This window comes from Pinus tabuliformis, chromosome 1_2 (assembly GCF_031772625.1).
Source record: "Pinus tabuliformis cultivar Carrire ecotype Pingquan chromosome 1_2, CPIR1, whole genome shotgun sequence".
Classification (NCBI taxonomy): domain Eukaryota; kingdom Viridiplantae; phylum Streptophyta; class Pinopsida; order Pinales; family Pinaceae; genus Pinus; species Pinus tabuliformis.
The window spans coordinates 1331893146-1331911998 of NC_142298.1; positions in this window are offsets into that span (position 1 = coordinate 1331893146).

Consider the following 18853-nt stretch of genomic DNA (forward strand, 5'->3'; position numbering starts at 1 on the left):
TCCTCCCAGTGTAGAAGCCCTCTTCACCTTATGAATAAGAAAATCACCCAGCAATGCAATGTCTCTTCTCACAGATAAACCAACAACAATTCCTTACAAAATACAAAATTCCAGCCTCTCGATCTCTCAGATGAGGGATCCATTTATAGATGTCTTGCAGGGGTGTGAGTCAGCTCTAAGTTTTTGATTAGCGTCATTCCACTGATAGTTCTTGGTTCCAATTGGAGATTTCATTGATCTCTTACTCATCCCTGAGCGAATTCAGAGAGGCAAGTGTCACAGGAGAAGTTTCTAGAAGATTCCATGATCATCCACTTAGCAAACTGTCTCTGCCATTTGTCTATTCTCACTCATCGCACCCCACAGAAGGCCATTTCAGTATGCATCGCACCTGGCTAGTGGGGCATCCAGTATGCATCTCACCTTGACCATGGCACAGTTAGTATGGTCCAGTTTTGGCCAGTTCTGAGTAGGTTTTCATGTGGAACTTCTGGGAAATGATGTAATCAGTTGACCATGATCCTTTAGGGTATAAAAAAACACTTTTAGGGACTAAAGAGCCCTTATTTTATGGACATATGAGTTTGGGGTTGCAGTGCCCAAATATGTCTATAACACTAAGTCTAAGTGTTCTTCATAGAGGAAAATGAAAGTCCAAGGATGCTCCTAGAAATAGTCCCATTGCGTAGATCTTTTCATTCTGAATCTAATGCAACTTGAATGGGCTAAAACAAACCTCGAATGCAAAAGTTATCACAGAAAGAAGTTGCCCTTTATCCTTTCAAAAAGAGGCAAAATCTTCTAAAAATGGCAAAAAAACCTTATAAAGGGAAATCGCATCAGAGAGGGTCCAAGAGGAGGACTTAAAGCAGAGGCAGAAGAGACCCCCAATCACCGATCTCTGACATATCGGGTCGGAGGTAGGCATGAATGCAATGTCGGGACCCCGAGCAGAGCCGATTGTGATATGCGATGAATCAACATCGACGATCAGCATAATCCATAATTAATGGAAATAACCTCGAGATGTTGGGCAATGCGATATATCGCATCATGGTGATACAAAGGAGCAGGGCCGATATAATATGCAACTTACGATAGCCGAACCCGATGGATTTTATAAACATGACTCTATAAATTTTGAGTTCCGATAAAAAGGGATTTGTTGGGCTTTTCCGTGTATTAACACATTTCCGCTATTTAATTGAAATACAAAGGAAATGCACCTAAAGCGATAGAAGCCAGACCCAAAAGATTTATAGATGCATCCTTATATTATTTGAGTTTCGTAATGAGTGGGATTCCGGGTGGGACTCAGGCGGTAAGTGGTATTGGACTGGCTCCTCCCGATCCCATACATTGGCCACACGTGGCTTGGTGCTAGAGAGAGAAAACCACCTTTTCAGGCGGGTAATCCCCATACACATAAGCTTCCCAAAATAAATATTAACCATTGGATTGAAGATCATGAAGATCAACGTTGGGCTTGCAATAGCGATATAAAAGCAGACCCGATGGAATTTTAGGGTGGATTCAATAATATTTGAAGTCCGATAGAAAGCATTTTGGTGGGTTTTTCAGCGTTTCTTTGTATTTCTCTGTGTAAATAGAGAAATGACTTTTTGGGGATTTCAAACATGCCAATGGTCCTTTCCGTTTAAAAATAGGTGGCCACCATACATGAAGGCATTTTACAATGATTGTTTAATGCTCAGAGGGGATTTGAATGGACAGAGGATGGGAGCCAAAGAGCCTAAAAAAGGAGACGAACAGACAAGCACCGATAGGCTTAAAATCCACTCAATGTCAGAGATAGAGCAAGCAGTTGCTGAGACAGCGAAAAAGTAGAAGGTCGAGCCAAAGAGAGAACCAAAGCCACAAGCCAGAGCCAAGAGCTAGAGCTAGAGCCAGAGCCGCGAGCCAGAGTTAGAAAGCCCGAGGGCTTCAGAGCCAGGGATAGGATGATGTCTAAACCCATTATGTCCTATGTAAACTAGTGGAGTTGAGTGTGGAGCTTGTAAAATGACTTATACCATAATCCCAGAGAGTCTAGTCGAGTTGAATAGAGCTCAAGGAGATGTAGCCCAAGGGTTTTGGGTGAACTCTATATTACATTGCTATTCTGTGTGTTTGTTTTATTACTGCATTGTTCCACTATTACATGTATTTACATATAAGCACAAACAACATATTTTAAATCATATAATCAGTTAAAATAAACATAAGCATACACCTTATTGTAAAGCACATTATTAATTCCACATTTGGTTAATAATTTGGGTCTTGGGAATATATAAGCTTTGGGAGTGGGAGAGGCTCTTGTAAGCTTGACAAGAAGCCTTTAGTGCCCCATTTTCAGATCAGGTGGTATTGGAGCTTGAGATTGATTAACCCCACCTTCAAAGAAGGGTATATCAGAATGCTTGATTGACAGAGCAAACATTGCTTGTCTGAAAGGTGTTTAAACAGTCAAAGGTTGATTGTATGCTTGTTTGTAGACTGACTATTGTTTGAGTTTGCAGAGGTGAAGGGGAAAGCTAATGATAGCTCAGTCCAGGAAGGACAAGAAGGAAGATGTACTAAAATCATTCTTCTATCCCAAAGGAATTCAAAGCAATCCTTGAATCATAAGAGGTTTGTTGCAAAAGGTTGCTGAATAAGCTCTTTATTAATCTTGTTTGAAGTTTTTTTGTTCATTGGCATAATGACAACTTCTACAAGTGAGTCCTCAAATTCCTCCTTCATCGCAAGATTCTTCGATGAAGACATAAAGCAAGACTTTTCCAACATGATGGATATGGTGAGAGAAATGTATGAGGATGGAAGAAAGAGCAACATACTTAGAGAGTAGTTGAATTCCGTGGAGGAAGGGAAGCAGTTGCTTTCTGACAAATTGCAGGAAATGGAGAGGCAACTTCATATTGCAAATATGAACCTGAAAAGGATGCATGAGTTGGAGTCACAACTCTTTTTTGCCAAAGAAGCCTTGGTCAAGTATCATCTTGAAGAAGAGGTAACCCATTCCAGTTTGTCTTCAAATTCTTCTAAGAATGCTTATATTGGTTCTTTTGAAAAATATACCAGAGGCATAGGTTCCAAGATAATGTCCAAGATGGGCTATGAAGGAAAGGGCTTGGGTAAGCATGCACAGGGTATGGTTGAACCAATAATGGTTGAGGAAAGGCCTAAGTATTTGGGTCTTGGCTATGGACAATCTTATGGAGAAAGTTCCAAAGCTGCCATGAAGGCCATTGAAATAACTCCATGAAAGAGTTTCATTTCAGGTCTTCTACCCCAAGATTGTGAAGATTGTATTCTTGGGGAATGGAATGGTGTGAAGCATACCTTGTAAAAAGAAGGTGTATATCAGCATACAATTGAACCAGAGAGTTGTGGAAAGCTTGATAGCCTTAAAGAGATCAATGGTGTTCCAAAGGGAGCTACTTCTTCGTTCATCTCACCCCCTCGTGAAGGTAAAAGAGGTGGAAAAGAAAGGTATAAATATGGTTCTTATCATATTCCTTTTAATTATGTTCAGCATGATAAATTTCCACATAAGCATGGGAAAAGAATTGCAAGTTCCTTTTGTGGTTTGGGTAACCATAATGTTTCTAGATGTTGGAAGAGAATGGCCACATACAGGAAACTTTTGAAGGAAAGGAAGCAAGAAGCCAAAGGTCCATTGGACAAGGCAAATCATGTTGTCAAGAGGATGCACATGTGTTGCACTTACTGCCATAAGCAAGGGCATCTTGCTGAAAAGTGTTGGACTTTGAATCTAGCAATGCTTCCATGAAAGTTGAAGAAAGTGGAAAGAGAAGATGGCAGAAATGGAAAGGAAGTTTCCATGGATGATGTGTTTTAGGATGATTCACATGTTGACGCTGATGTACAGACAAATGAAATACCTTTGAAATGGATTGGTAAGAAATGGTTACAGTTCTTATCCAATTAAGATTGCATGTCTATTGATATAAGGCATCTGTTTGCATTTCTTTGTTAATGGAATGCAAGTTGCAGGATTTTACCAAGAAGGTGAATGGAGAAGTTGAGTAGGAGACTCACTTTGTTGCTGCAACATTATATTTCATTTCAGCTTCGAAAGTACATTGTGCTTAAGTGAAAGTTGAAGGATGAAATGCATGTATGAGCATGGGATGCATGAATACAGGGATGTTGATGTTTTCCTTGTATTTGAACATGTATGTGTAATTAACTTGAAGAGATGATTGTTTTAAACATGCATGTAATGTTGACTTGGGAGAATTTAACTTGGTCTCCAAGATGGAGATAATAATGAAGTGTTTCATCTTTTGAAAAAGAGTCCTAATGGTCGTTTTCTACCTGCTTGACTTGAAGGGTCATTTGTTTTAAAGTCATGTTTTGTGGGCTTGTTATCTAGTCCATCATTTGTATGTAGATGTAAGACATGGAGGAATTCACAAGATGTGAAATCTGTTTCTTTTGTTGAAGCAGGAGTTTAGGCCATCCAGTTGTTATCTGTATTTCTGCTGTTGTTAACAATTGTTGTTGACAACTTTTCAAACATGTACAAATGAAAATTTTGTGGAACAGATGTACTTCACATTTGTTTGAGCCACCTTGGATCAATGATCAAGGAAAAAAATTTCAAACTACCTTCTGTGACCATCTCAGTAGGAGTTCTACAATAAGACAAGGAGGAAGGCAGTTCTTCCCAGGAGGACCAGCACATCTAAGAAGGAAAGTGGTCAAAGGCTTTGGTTCAGAGGCACTAAGCAAGGAAAGTGCGTGGAGGTTGAAAGAAGAGGGTTTTGTTACTCTCATTTACTATTTAGATCAGTATATCAGCCTTTTGGAGACCAAAAGTTCTTTTAATGGGAAGGCATGATCCAAAATGGATTTTGGATAGACTCCTAAGTCTAGGTGTTTCTCGAAGAGGAAAATGAAAGTCCAAAGATGCTCCTGGAAATAGTCCCATTGCGTAGATCTTTTCATTCTAAATATACTGCAACTTGAATGGGCTAAAACGGACCTCAGATGCAGAAGTTATCATAGAAAGAAGCTGCCCTTTATCATTTGAAAAAGAGGCAAAATCTTCTAAAAATGGCAAAAAAACCTTATAAAGGGAAATCACATCGGAGAGGGTCCAAGAGGAGGACTTAAAGCGGAGGCGAAAGAGACTCCCAATCAACGATCTCCGACATATCGGGTCAAAGGCAGGCATGAATGCAATGTCGGGACCCCAAGCAGAGCCGATTACGATATGTGATGAATCGCCGTTGCTGATCAGCATAATCCATAATCAATGGAAAGAACCTCGGGCTGTTGGGCAATGCGACTGTGAAATGCTGATGTGATATATCACATTACAATATTGCATCACAGTGTTACAAAAGAGTGAGGCCGATATAATATGCGACTTGCGATAGCCGGACCCAATGGATTTTATAAATGTGGCTCTATAAATTTTGAGTTCCAATAAAAAGGGATTTGTCAGGATTTTATGTGTATTAACACATTTTCGCTATAAAACCGAAATACAAAGGAAATGTGCCAAAAGCGATAAAAGCCAGACTTGAAAGATTTATAGACGCAACATTATATTATTTGAGTTCTGTAATGAGTGGGATTTTGGGCGGGCCTCAGGCGATAAGTGGTATTGGATGGGCTCCACATGATCCCATACACTGGCCAACATGTGGCTTGGAATTGGAGAGAGAAAACCGTCTTTTCGGGCGGGTAATCCTTGTACACATAAGCCGCCCGAAACGGATATTGACCATTGGATCGGAGATCACGCAGATCAATGGTGGGCTTGTGATAGTGATATAAAAGTGAACCCGATGGAATTGTAGGGTGGATTCAATAATATTTGAAGCCTGACAGAAATCATTTTGGCAAATTTTTCAGTGTTTCTATGTATTTCTCTGTGTAAACAAAGAAATGACTTTTTGGGGATTTCAAATGTGCCAATGGTCCTTTCCTTTAAAAACAGGTGGCCACCATACCTGAAGGCATTTTACAATGATTGTTTAACGCTTAGAGAGGATTTGAATGGATAGAGGTCAGGAGCTAGAGAGCCCAAAAGAGGAGATGAACAGACAAGCGCCGATAGGCTTAAAAGCCACTCAATGTCAGAGACAGAGAAAACAGTTGCTGAGACAGAGAAAAAGAAGAAGGCCAAGCTAGAGCGAGAGCTAAAGCCATGAGCTAGAGCTAAGAGCCAGAGCCAAGGCCAGAGCCAAGAGCTAGAGCTAGAGCCAGAGCCAGAAAGCCTGAGGGCTTCGGAGCCAGGGATAAGATGGTGTCTAAACCCATTGTGTTCTATGTAAACCAGTGGAGTTGAGTGTGGATCTTGTAAAAGGACTTATACCATAATCATAGAGAGCCTAGTTGAGTTGACTAGAGCTCAAGGAGATGTAGCCCAAGAGTTTTGGGTGAACTCCATATTACATTGTTGTTCTATGTGTTTGTTTTATTGCTGCATTGTTCCATTGTTACATGTATTTACATATCAGTACAAACAACAGATTTTAAAGCATATAATCAGTTAAAATAAACATAAGAATACACCTTATTTTCAAGCACATTATTAATTCCGCATTTGGTTAATCATTTGGGTCTTGGGAATATATAAGTTTTGGGAGTGGGAGAGGCTCTTGTAAGCTTGACAAGAAGCCTTTAGTGCCCCATTTTCAGATCACTTTGGGAGGAAAATTTGTTTATCTCAATGTGACGGTAGTCCCAAGCCCTTTAGATTACAATTTACTTCTTGGGCGCGACTATGTTTATGACATGGGAGGTATTTTTTCAACACTCTTTCGAGTGACGTGTTTCTTCCATGAAGGCAGAATTGTCACTGTTGACCAGCTTTAATTTCCCAGTCCAAATATGGCTTCCAGTCAACCATCTTCCCTAAATGGTATTTTTGTCCCAATGGTATCTTCCCCACCACAGGTCAATTATGTGGCAACCTGTTCCATGCCTACATCAACTGACGATCAATTCCATGATGTTGTGCATTATGTACCGGGGGCATTGGAACTAGATCTCTCTAATGGATTCCTTGCTATGGATCCCTTCTAGAATATTTTTCTCCCATCTGATGAGAACCTCTTAGAATTCATGACCTCTTATGGTTCGTGAACAAGGAATATGAGGATAGTTCTTGGTCTTGTGTCAATCTCGTTAAAAAATGAAACAAAGGGTATGAGCATAGTTCCTTGTCTTATGTCAAGCTCATTAGAAAATGAAACAAGGAACATGAGGACAGTTCCTTATCTTGTGTCAACATCGTTAAAAAATGAAACAGAGGTAATGAGGATAGTTCTTTGTCTTGTGTCAACCTCATTAAAAAATGAAACAAGAAACATGAGGATAGTTCCTTGTCTTGTGTCAGCCTTGTCAAAAAATGAAACAATGGTTATGAGCATGGTTCCTTGTCTTGTGTTGAGCTTGTTAAAAAATGAAATAAGGAATCAGAGCATAGTTCCTTGTCTTGTGTCAAGCTTGTTAAAAAATGAAACAAGGAATATAAGCAGAGTTCCTTGTCTTGTGTCAAGCTCATTAAAAAATGAAACAAGGTCCCCTGGAGAAAAGTTCCAATTCGAGTCTTTGATTAGATATCATAAAATCCTAGTCAAGTCTTTTACTTGATCTCGTAAAGGAACCTTCATCCCATCCACCTGATAACCATGAGTATTCTACTTAGGTGAATGTAATGAAGCTTGGGGGGCATGCACCTAGAATCGTGTCATCATGCTGGGGGCATGTAAACCAATCTTAAGCATAGTCTTTTCTTGTTTCAAGCTTGTGTAAACATGAAACTGAATCCAAGCATAGTTTTTCGTTTCAAGCTTGTGTAAACATTAAACTGAATCCAAGCATAGTTCCCTATGGTTCAAGCTTGTGTAAAAATGAACCCATATCCATTTTCACCCTCGTGATTGCCATTCTATTAGCCTCTTCTGTCAGATGAGCCTTGGTTTTTCTCCTTCCATCGTCACTATCTTCTTGGCCGATCATACGGTTTCACTTGGTTGTTTTCCCTTTCTTGAGGAACAGTTGCAATGAGTGGTCTTATTAGCCATCCTCTTCACATAAATCACCATGTTTTGAGAAGTTCCAACATCATCGGAACCAGTTTCTATCCTAGACACCACTCGTTCCTCTAAGTGGATTCCTCTTTAAGCTCTTTTCAGACTCTTGAAATATGAAAATATTGTTGAGCGCTTGTCCTTTTTAGCTCATTAACGGATTGGAAATGACATATACTCAGTATAAATATAAGCCTTTTCCAGATTGAGATAGATTACTTATGAAAGAGGAATACGTTGATCAAACATGGTCAATAGGTTCTCTCTCTTATTATTTATTCTTTTTCAAACTTGAGATACAAATCTACAAAAAAGAACTTGTGGATTTTTCTTTTTTTCCCTTTTCAAACTCTCTAAACATGAAAAGGACCAAGTTATCATTGTCGTTAAATTCATTAAAACATCAAATAGCGACAAACATGTCCATCATGAAAAGATCAAGTTTCACCTTCACTAGACTCATTAAAACATCACATAGCGATGGATTCACCCAAAGGGTAGAATTATACAACAAGCATATGTTATCCTCCTCAAGCTTGATAAAAAATAAAGAGGTATTGGTCAACAATGATTGAGGAAAATTGGAAAAGGGGTAAACCACTTTATGGTAGCATGTCGCTCTTGAACATGACACTTTCACTTCATCATTGTGACTATTTGGGTTGGGTTATCTGCTTGATGTTTATCATACCTATGGTCTATCACACCATCCATTACTTTGGTTTTGGATCAATGTTTCCAATTCATTCGGTGTTAGCGATATGTTCAAGAGAAGTCACTCAGTTAAATTCATCATTTGCAATACTCATAAACCTTCATTTTCATGACCACCATTCCTGAACCTTGTGCCATCACTAACATTTCGTCTCCAAAAATAATTACACTCATTTTGTGTCGTTGATGTGGGATACATCAAGGCCCTCCTGTGATGAGTCGCTTCTTGTCAACATCAGCACATTATCCAAGAAGTAGACTTAGAAACACCCTTTTAGTACCTTGGGGCTTGCATACATCAATGTCAATTTTATTGCTTCCACGATAGGTTGACATCACTGGCCTTCGACCGAAACACATTGTATGGTGTTCGACATCAAAAAATTTATTCACACCATGCAGAATGTTATATAGTACCTTGAGGATAATTATCATTATCAGTGATTTATATCACGTCTGTTAAAAACTTACATCATTGGCTGGTGAACAGACGGTGTCTTCCCATGTTTGACTTCAGATCACATATTCACATGGTTAAACTCGTACTTGACCGAACGATTGAACGAGATAGAGGACCCCAGATCTAGTTTCATTCATCCGGGTTGCGATTTCAGGAAAGTACTAAATCATTTGTACAATGGCTTTACACAGATGATCATCCTATCATGTGTCTATATCTGTAGATGATTATCTATGTACATGTAATGAAAAGTTTATATGCTGATCATGGGTATGCCTTTCCTCAGCAATTCATGAAAAATCCAAAATATCATGATATTATGCATTGTAATTGATGCAGGTCGCCATCTGCTTCAGAACCTCCTCATCACATCGTAAAGCATATCAGTCGACATTATCATTTTCGACTTCATGCCTTAGGGTGCAGTTGTTATAGATCCATTTGGGCACATCACTCCCAACATTCAGATCAGTACTATTAGGTCTCATCAAACCCTAATCCAGTTTCTACATGCCCTAGACAAGTCATCACTTTGAATGCTTCCTTCCCTGAAAGTTTCCTGGCCTGAAGCCCTCCAGAAATGCCTCCTTGAGGGACCAGCGTAGCCTTGGTCAGGGGTAAATGCGCTTCAGTGCAGGTAGGCCCATGTAAGGGTGAATTTCAGTGCACTTAGGCCCACTTTGACCCGTGCTGGGCAAGATTGAGAAACTTCTTCATAGGGTTCTGGGAATATTCTTATCTTCTAGAGCATTCTAGAAGATTCCCACACTTATCATCTCCTATGAGCTCAAAATTGGATAGGGAATGAGTTAAGTAACCTCCTATCCTCTCATCCCTTCCTCCATGGAAACTAACTCTAATTTTGGAAGGCCATTCGATAGCCTCATTTATGGCCAAACCACCTCCGTTTTCCTATAAATTGAGCACTCATCTAAGTGATCAAGGGGCCGGACTTTGAGAATTTGTAAGGAGATACTGTTGGTGTGAGGTTTGAGATTGTAAGCAAGTATTGTTATGCTGTCGGAGTGTTGTGCTTTTGATGTGATGTTGGATGGAACTCAAGTTGGAGGAGTGACATTGGATCGGACTTCATGGTTGTAACTCTTCCTTCTACTTAATAAATTTGTTTACACCTTTTCCCATATTCTTGTCTTTATGTATGGTGATTATATGTGTAAATGCTTTCGATTCCATTTGCTTATAGTAGATAGATCTCTTGCTTTGATTGAGTTTTGTCCTTTGTTTATGATTGCAGCTACTTGTCGAGTAGATTAAGTTCGAGAAGGAGCGACGGGAGCCATATAAACGAGACAAAGGAAAAGAAAAATTTAACAAGTAGGTCCCTTGTCTTATTTATCTTCTATAGAAAAAGGATAAATGCTTTAAATATGTTGTTCTAGGTGTAGCTACCCACCTAGGGAAATTGTATTTATCCGTAGATGCAAAATTCCACATAACACCGCATCTCAGATATGTACATGAGGACAGATAGTTGGTATCTTCTCAAAGAAGAATGCACATAGTACTGTACCAAAAGTGCAATCACGATTCACTTGCCTCTTGCAAAGACTCAACTGTCGCTTCACTGATGACAACATCATCTAGGCCCACCCATAGTAGGTCCCAGCCAAAACACTCTCAACTAAAATCATCTTCCCTCCAGTGATGTGGTGGAATGCCTGCCTGCCCAAGACCCATAGCATAGCTATAGCAACAACCTGTGTCCCTAGCTTCTCTAGATCAACATGCGGGATAGTCGTTCCCTTGACATGAACACCCCATCAACAATGGTGCTCCACGAACTCAATAATGTTCCTCCCACGAGGTAACATCGGATGAATATCCCCCACCACTCTAAAGGGAGGTATTCTGGTCAAGAAGTAAATCTCTTGTAATGTGAGCTCGATCTTGTGCCCCTGCATGACAAAGACCTCTTGGTCTGGATCCCAATAGCTCATAATTCTCGATAGCAAGGGCTCATCGACCCTCATCAGTGGGTTCTCTACCAACTTGAGAACCCCATAACAAGCCAATGCCCCTCGAACTGCTTGATCCGCTTGGATCTTAGATCGAAGAGTATCCAAGTCTCATTCACGCCAGTTGATTTTCAACTCTGCCATATCTGCAAAAGACCACATGTCTTGTCAGTATAGGGAAGGAAATAATGGTCCACATTGATGAGCCTACAGCTCCCACCAGGCCAGAAGACTAACCCTTCCTCCAACCACAAATCACATTTTTCAGCCCAGAAAGTGCAAGCTCACAAGTTTCAAGCTATTTCCTACGAGCGAGATCACATTTCTAGACCCATAAAGTGCGATGCGACCATGAGCAAGGGCAAGGGTCTCTCAGGGAGCTTTCATGTGTCAAAACTCAAGAAATAAACCACTGAAATTGAAGAGGTGAGTAAGTACACCTACCTGAAAGTTGCAGATCCTGAGTTCGACAGCCGATTTGTCCGCTATGATATCCACAAGATTTAGGGCCTCTTCCTCCTCGCCAAAATCACCACAACTCACTTAGCAAATGAATTCAAATTGGAGGGAAAACATCCTTTAATAGAAAAATCCACCATTTTTATGTTGCCCATTGTGACTAGACCGTAGCTCGGTTTGATGAACCTTCAACATCGTTGGAAAGATCTCATTAAGCTCTATAATGGTTCTTCCTCTTTTTTTTATGATTTGACACTTCACCAGGAAGAGATTTTTCCATCTAGCCTAATTTACTAGACAGATCAAAGTACACAATGTAAAGCCAATTTTACCCTAGTAAAATTGCCTTCACTATGAGAAATTACCTAATAAGCCACCTTTATTAAGTAATTTATAGTTAAACCCATGAAGAATAATGAAATAAATCACTCTTTATTTGATTTTCTTCTAGGAATAATTAATTAAACCATTGTTTTATTATTATTCCTTGTCAAATTTGACCCAATCATGAAAAATAAATAGATAAATCATTATTTATCTTATTTTTCTCTAAGAATAACTAATTAATCATTAATTAATTACTATTCTTTGTTAAATTTGACTAAATCCCTTAGGAATAATTAATTAAATCATTATTTTTTTTATTATTCCTTAACTAATTCCTTGAGATAATAAATAAATCATTTATTTATTTATTATTTCTAAATAAAAGTTTAAATACTTTTTCCCTCCTAAACAAATATAATAAAATATTCCAGGTGGCTATTCCAAGAATGGGATCAATAATATTTTATTATTGCTTATTATTCGAGGATAATTTAATATTTTGTTATAAATAGAAGATTCACTTTTGATAATTTTCATTATTGTACTCACTATTGTAACCCTAATTGTTTTCATTGTTGCACACCATATTTTTTCTGGGTTTATGCATTATAGAGGAGAGAGACTCTATAGATGCTGAAAACATTTGAGGATAGCCAAGAACCCATCCCATAGAGGGGGACTGGTAACATTTATATGTTCTTATCACAGGTGTTTTAATAAAATTATTCTTTACATATTTGGTTTCCATTGGATGTTTGGGGTTATTACTCTTTCTTTCACTGTTTAACTATGATCATAGCATAGAAGAATTTTGGCAGGTTTTGTTTCTATCACTAGCTGCAGATCTACAATGTTTAGTAGCCATTTCTATTGTTGATATTGTTTGTCATCCACAATATTAAGTGGGTTCTTTTCGTACATCATTGAGAAGAAAGAACTGCAACACTTGTCAAGCATTTCCTTTAGCCGCAACATCAGTTCCACCAACCTCAGAGTGCTCGTAATGTATGGTGCCTTTGATGCAGGTGCTGCTCTAGGCATCAACTCAATAGAAAATTCCACTTCCCCATGAGGCGGTAAATCTAAAATATCTATTGGAAATACATCCTGAAATTGCTGCAAAACCAGATACCTCTTCAAGACATCCACATCCTCACCATCCTTACCTTTGCCATTGGAAACATGCATTGTAAACAATACACACCCTTTCCTATGACTGCGCTTTGGCTGCATAGGTATAACCATTCTCACTAATGTTGGATTCTTCTTACCCTACAAGATTCTCTTCTCTTCTTCATCATCTAAGCACTCAATAGCCTTATCATAGAAATCCACCTTAGTCCCGTGAATGTAAAATCTATCCATACCCAACAACATACTATATGATCCCAATGGAAGTACATTCAGATGCTCTGATGTAGACATACCGTTCATTTCAATTCATAAGATCTTACCCAACAATGAACTATTTTCTTAGTACCTATTGCCCACTGCACTAAACAAGATGTTGGGTATGTCTTATATTCTTTCCATGACTAGCCCTAGAATAATTTTTTTGGGGTCCAAGGCAATGCCCCAGGAAACATTATCTGGGAAAATTTTTGGATGGTTTTCAGGCATGGTTTTGGGCATGATGGTTTTGTGCCCATGGTATTTTGTAGATTTGGTCAAGGAAACTATGGTTATGTTCGAATCTAGGGTTAGTGGATTAGGGTTTATGAATGCATCGACCTATACATATATGTATTGTGACATTGAAAGGAAAATAATGAAAAATCAATATGGTAGTCTAGGTTTTGGGATCCAGGGGAAAATCTTTGTGTATATTTGTTTTATGTTCTTGCCACTGTACATTTTTCTATTTTAAGAATTCTTTTGTAGGTAATTTTTGTATAGGATTAAAACCTACATTTGGTATAAGAGAATAGGTCACGAGTTTGATACACACTCGAATCATGTTGTGGGGGACACTGTTGGACATTGGATAAACCATGGACAATGGATAAACCAACACTCCCCATGTGTTTCGCAACATGTACTAGCCGCCTCTCATAGATCCTTATATCTGCTGACATGGTCATTGACTAACACTTGCAGGTTTTGGTCTAACAATAATTGTGATTCCCAAGACAAGAGTCTCAATGCACTTATTTATTCAAACCACACTTATCCACTAGGTTGGGATTGATATAACTATAGGTATATCTAGGGACAATCAAAATATAAACAACTTGATCATAAAGATTACCTTCCATCTCGATAATAGATTCCTGATGATCAACTTGCCTATTATCCAATGCTGCATAAATATGAGGAATACTCTGTCCAACATCCCTAACAGTTTGTGCCTCCCAAGCATGGTATATTTTTGGTTTTACACCCTAATGTTGTCGACAATATGTCATGCAATGATCCTTACCACAAGTCCAACACTGCAAAGGCTTCCTACCATCACCCTTGTTCTGCTCCTCAGACTGAAATCCCTATCCTCTTTCAGTTGTATAAAACTTCTTGTGTGGTGCTGCATTATCCTTGTCATCTGTATCCTGTGGCTTTCCTCTCTTCTTAACCCACATTCCCTTATTCTTCTTGTTACCTTTATAATCCTACTTATACTTGGACTTGCACTTCGATTCCTCATAACAATGCTTCAACTTTTTTATGGCTTCCTCCGACGATCTAGGCTCATCAAACTCAATCCTGTCCTTGAATGATACAAAAAACCCATTGATGAATCTTTGAATCTTTTCTTTCTCCTCCTTAAGGTAAGTCACATACCTCAACAAATCCAAGAATTTTCTAGTATACTCCTCATCGGTCATAGATCCCATCTTTAATTTATAGAACTAATTCACCTTGTCATGATAGTATCTCTTATATAGGTACTTCTTTCTAAAAAGTCTCTTGAATTCACACCAAGTCAACTACCATTCCTAAATGCCTTTAAAATTTTTCACATCTTCCCACCAAATTTTTGCTTTTCTTTAAGAATGAAATTATCTACCCTAAATTTCATATTTTTTGTCATTAACCGCCTTACAACTTTTGATCTATGCTTTCATGATTCTCAATGTGTTTGCTATGCCAGGGGAGTACTCATAACCATGTTGCTCATCTAATCTATCTGGAGAATCACGTGAATAGTAGTCCACAATTTTTCTTGTCGTCTTTGATCCTCTACTTCCTATAAGCATACAATTTTAGATAACAAAATATAAACATGGTCAACATACCTCAGTAAATTTCAGGGGAGGCTATCTCAGCTACAAAATCAATCCAAATTAGGACGACACATGTATATATATAATGAAATCAATATATGAATAATCTCAACATCAAGATCATCAACTTTTACATGACAAAACTATTAAAACAATCACTATCATAATGCATGCATAACGAACACATATACAACTGACATGCATCATGAAAAACACATTTTTCCCATCCAGTCCAAGTGTTGAACCTAGGAGTTATGATAAAATTTTGTAACCACCTCTCTCATATCTACCTAGTTTCACCAACCTGCTAGGGTAAACATGAGAGGAGGAGCTACTATGACATGACCCAACCTCCTAGGCCCCATTAAGGAAGTGGGGTTGACCGTGGAATATAAAATGACATTTCATAACATCTTATAGGGACTATAGGTCACTTAGATGTTGAGTAACCACACCATGTGGCCAAAACATGAGCTGGACACCCTTTCTCTAACCTAGGTCCTGAATCACACACACAATGTTGGCATTATGATGCATGTGTTGTACTTGATGGCAACCCACTAGTAGCAAAACAACTCACTTGTATATGGTAACTAGATGAACATACAGGAGAGATATCAGATGTGACAGAATGCATGGTAGTTGTGTTTACAGATGTGACAAAATGCAGGGCAGTTCAAGGGAATCAATTCAACAATAATATACAATGGAAAATCACATTATAATAGGTCTATTCAGAGGTAACAAAGTAATGGAATACAAGAATAAGATGATGAAACAAAGGACTACAGATCAAAATCAAGCAATTGAGGAAAAATAATGGTTTCAAGTATGTTAAGTTGTATACGTAGGTTCACTGTACAAAAAGAGCGTATATGTATGCACGAACTTTCACAAGAGGAAAAGTGCATATGGGATGGAAAATTAAGGAAATTAAGGTGAAAGAATACCAAGGGTCCATACCATGGTATCAACCCACAATATTGAGTGGAATAACGGTTGCTTGATCCCGTCTAAGAATACCACATGTGGAGAAAGGCTAAAACTATATGAGGAGAAGATCAAAGGGCTAAGTGCAAAAGTAATGAATATCTTATGAAGTGTTAGATCAAAATAAATTATGCATCTTATGGGTTTCTAATGCTTTTCTTGATCTGGACTAAGTATTCACCTCAGTGTTTGATGATGGATAAGATCTAATGATGGATCAGGATCATAATGACTAATCATTATGTGATCTGATAATGGATAGGCTAGATCTGAGTACTAACAAATGTTTTTTCCCTTAAATTCGATTGTAGAAATTTTGAATAATATAACATTTATTCACAAAGATTATCCTAATTATACACTATTTGTGGAATGCATGCATAATACATAACCTCCTCTACGTTGATCATAAATTTTGCAGAATTAAGAAACAATCGCATGCGCACATTGAAACATCAATCACACATATCAACACAGTATGTACTGGGGAAAGCATATAGCTGAAAACCCCCAACTATCTATATATTATAATGATAGATAACATGTAACAATACATAGTACAATACTCCTCACAAGTACTCAGTACTATCTCCACCTGCTACACACAAACTAGCTCAGATCTAAATCAAGTCACAGGTTCAAATCTCCTCCGCTGTTTGCCTGCCTCTACTGCGCAATCCAATGTGAGAATAGAAATAATCCAAGCTCGTTTTCCTTGGCTTGTACTATGCAATCCCCATTTGCAATCTCAATCATTGATTGTGCAAATCTCATGCACAGCTATAGTGACAACTGATAGTAGTCTCCACCTCTAACACCTATCTCCACTGAACTGTCCATGCACTGAGTTAACTGATGTATTCTTTAGTTGACAATTATTGAATTAATTAATAATTAATTCACATCACTCATCACTAGTGTATTCTACAGTTAGACTAAAATACAACTAGTTCAACTAAGTCAAACTGAACACAACTCCATGAACTCCTCAATCAACTCCACCAAACTCAATCACTTGAGTTATAACTAAAGTCCATCATACAATAGCTCAACTAACCCATAAGAAAAGCATATTTCCTTCTGGCAGTTGCATGTGCCACATCCGTAGCTTGAACTGAAGTGCTCTAAGAGGATAAGATAATGTTTATAGTCCAAATATTATTAAGAGCTAATAATATTCGACTATTCTATTTTTAGCCTGGCAGTCTAAAAATAGACTACGCCCATATGTCCAAAAATAGAAGTCCATCTATTTTTACCAACATGACCAATCATCCACAAATAGCATCCTGCAACTCATAGACCATGATCCATATGTCTAAAAATAGACATAGTCTAAAAATAGACTTTGTGCCAAAAATAGCCTGCGGGCCCACTTAGTGAAGGCGACTTCTTTTCACTAAGCTCCATCATCTTGTTGCATTTTCAACACTCCCTCTCAACAAGATATGGATTATCTGCAACCCCTATCCTGCAACTCTGGAATGTTCTGCATGCAACACATTTGCCCGGTCCACTTTCTCCAACAACACTTGGAACAAAAACACTCCCAACTGACCACTCTGTTGGGCTAGGAACATACTCTGATGCTGAAGCTCTACCTGCTGCTAATAAGTGCTCCCTCTCTGACATCTGCACTACTGCAACATCTCCATGCATCTCACACCATTGCACACCTCTCTGTGCCACCTAGCACTGTACAAAACACTTGTGCCTCTCGCATTGCTGTAGCCTGCTACCTATGCGCTATAGAGCTATAAAAAGGGTCTCTTTCACCTCTAATTACCTCACATTAATATGTCAATCCGGGAGCGTTTTGTTATTTCAAAGAGTGACTCAGTCTGAGGCTATCATTTGTCAGAGTAATGCTAGTAGTACAGCGTTCAAAAATACAAGAGTAAACGGATGCTTGTCTATGTCTAAGTTACTTCAAAGGAATAAATCACACACTCAGAAAACTAGGCAACTTATCAGTCAAGGGTTCGGCAGCGATAACCCATCCCTTTGAAAACTGATGGAAAGGAAATTAGAGCATGGACCATGGGTCTGGGAGCTAGACAGTAAATGTCCAGGCTCACTACAGCTACAGATTGTCTCTCACACCAAAACAACAAATGCGAGTAAATGAAACGACAGGTAGAAAAATGGAACAACAAATAAGAAATTGAACAGCAAATCTGGAATGGAATAGCAATGCTAAAATGGAACAACAATTCTGAAATGGATCAGCAATCAAACAACTAAGTCTCGCGAGCAGTAATCAAACTTTATTCTATTAACTCAAATGCACTCATTGTAATCAAACAACAATCTTTCATTCTCAAGGAAAATCAAGTAGCACACACTAATGGAACAACATTAATTACTAATAAGCTATGGAACATTGTTTGGAGACCATATACATGCACAAAACGCTTGAAGAGTAATCTGATCTATCATCAATCTTTATTAACAGGAATACAACTGCATTTCAAAATGGAACAACATTACTCCTGAATCGTAAAGAACACAACTTTCAGATAAATTCTATAACATGAATGTACAGCATAAGAGCTCTGTAACAAAATAGTAACAATATTCGGTCAAGACTAATAATATTCAATCAACTTTGAAAGGATCAGTAATATA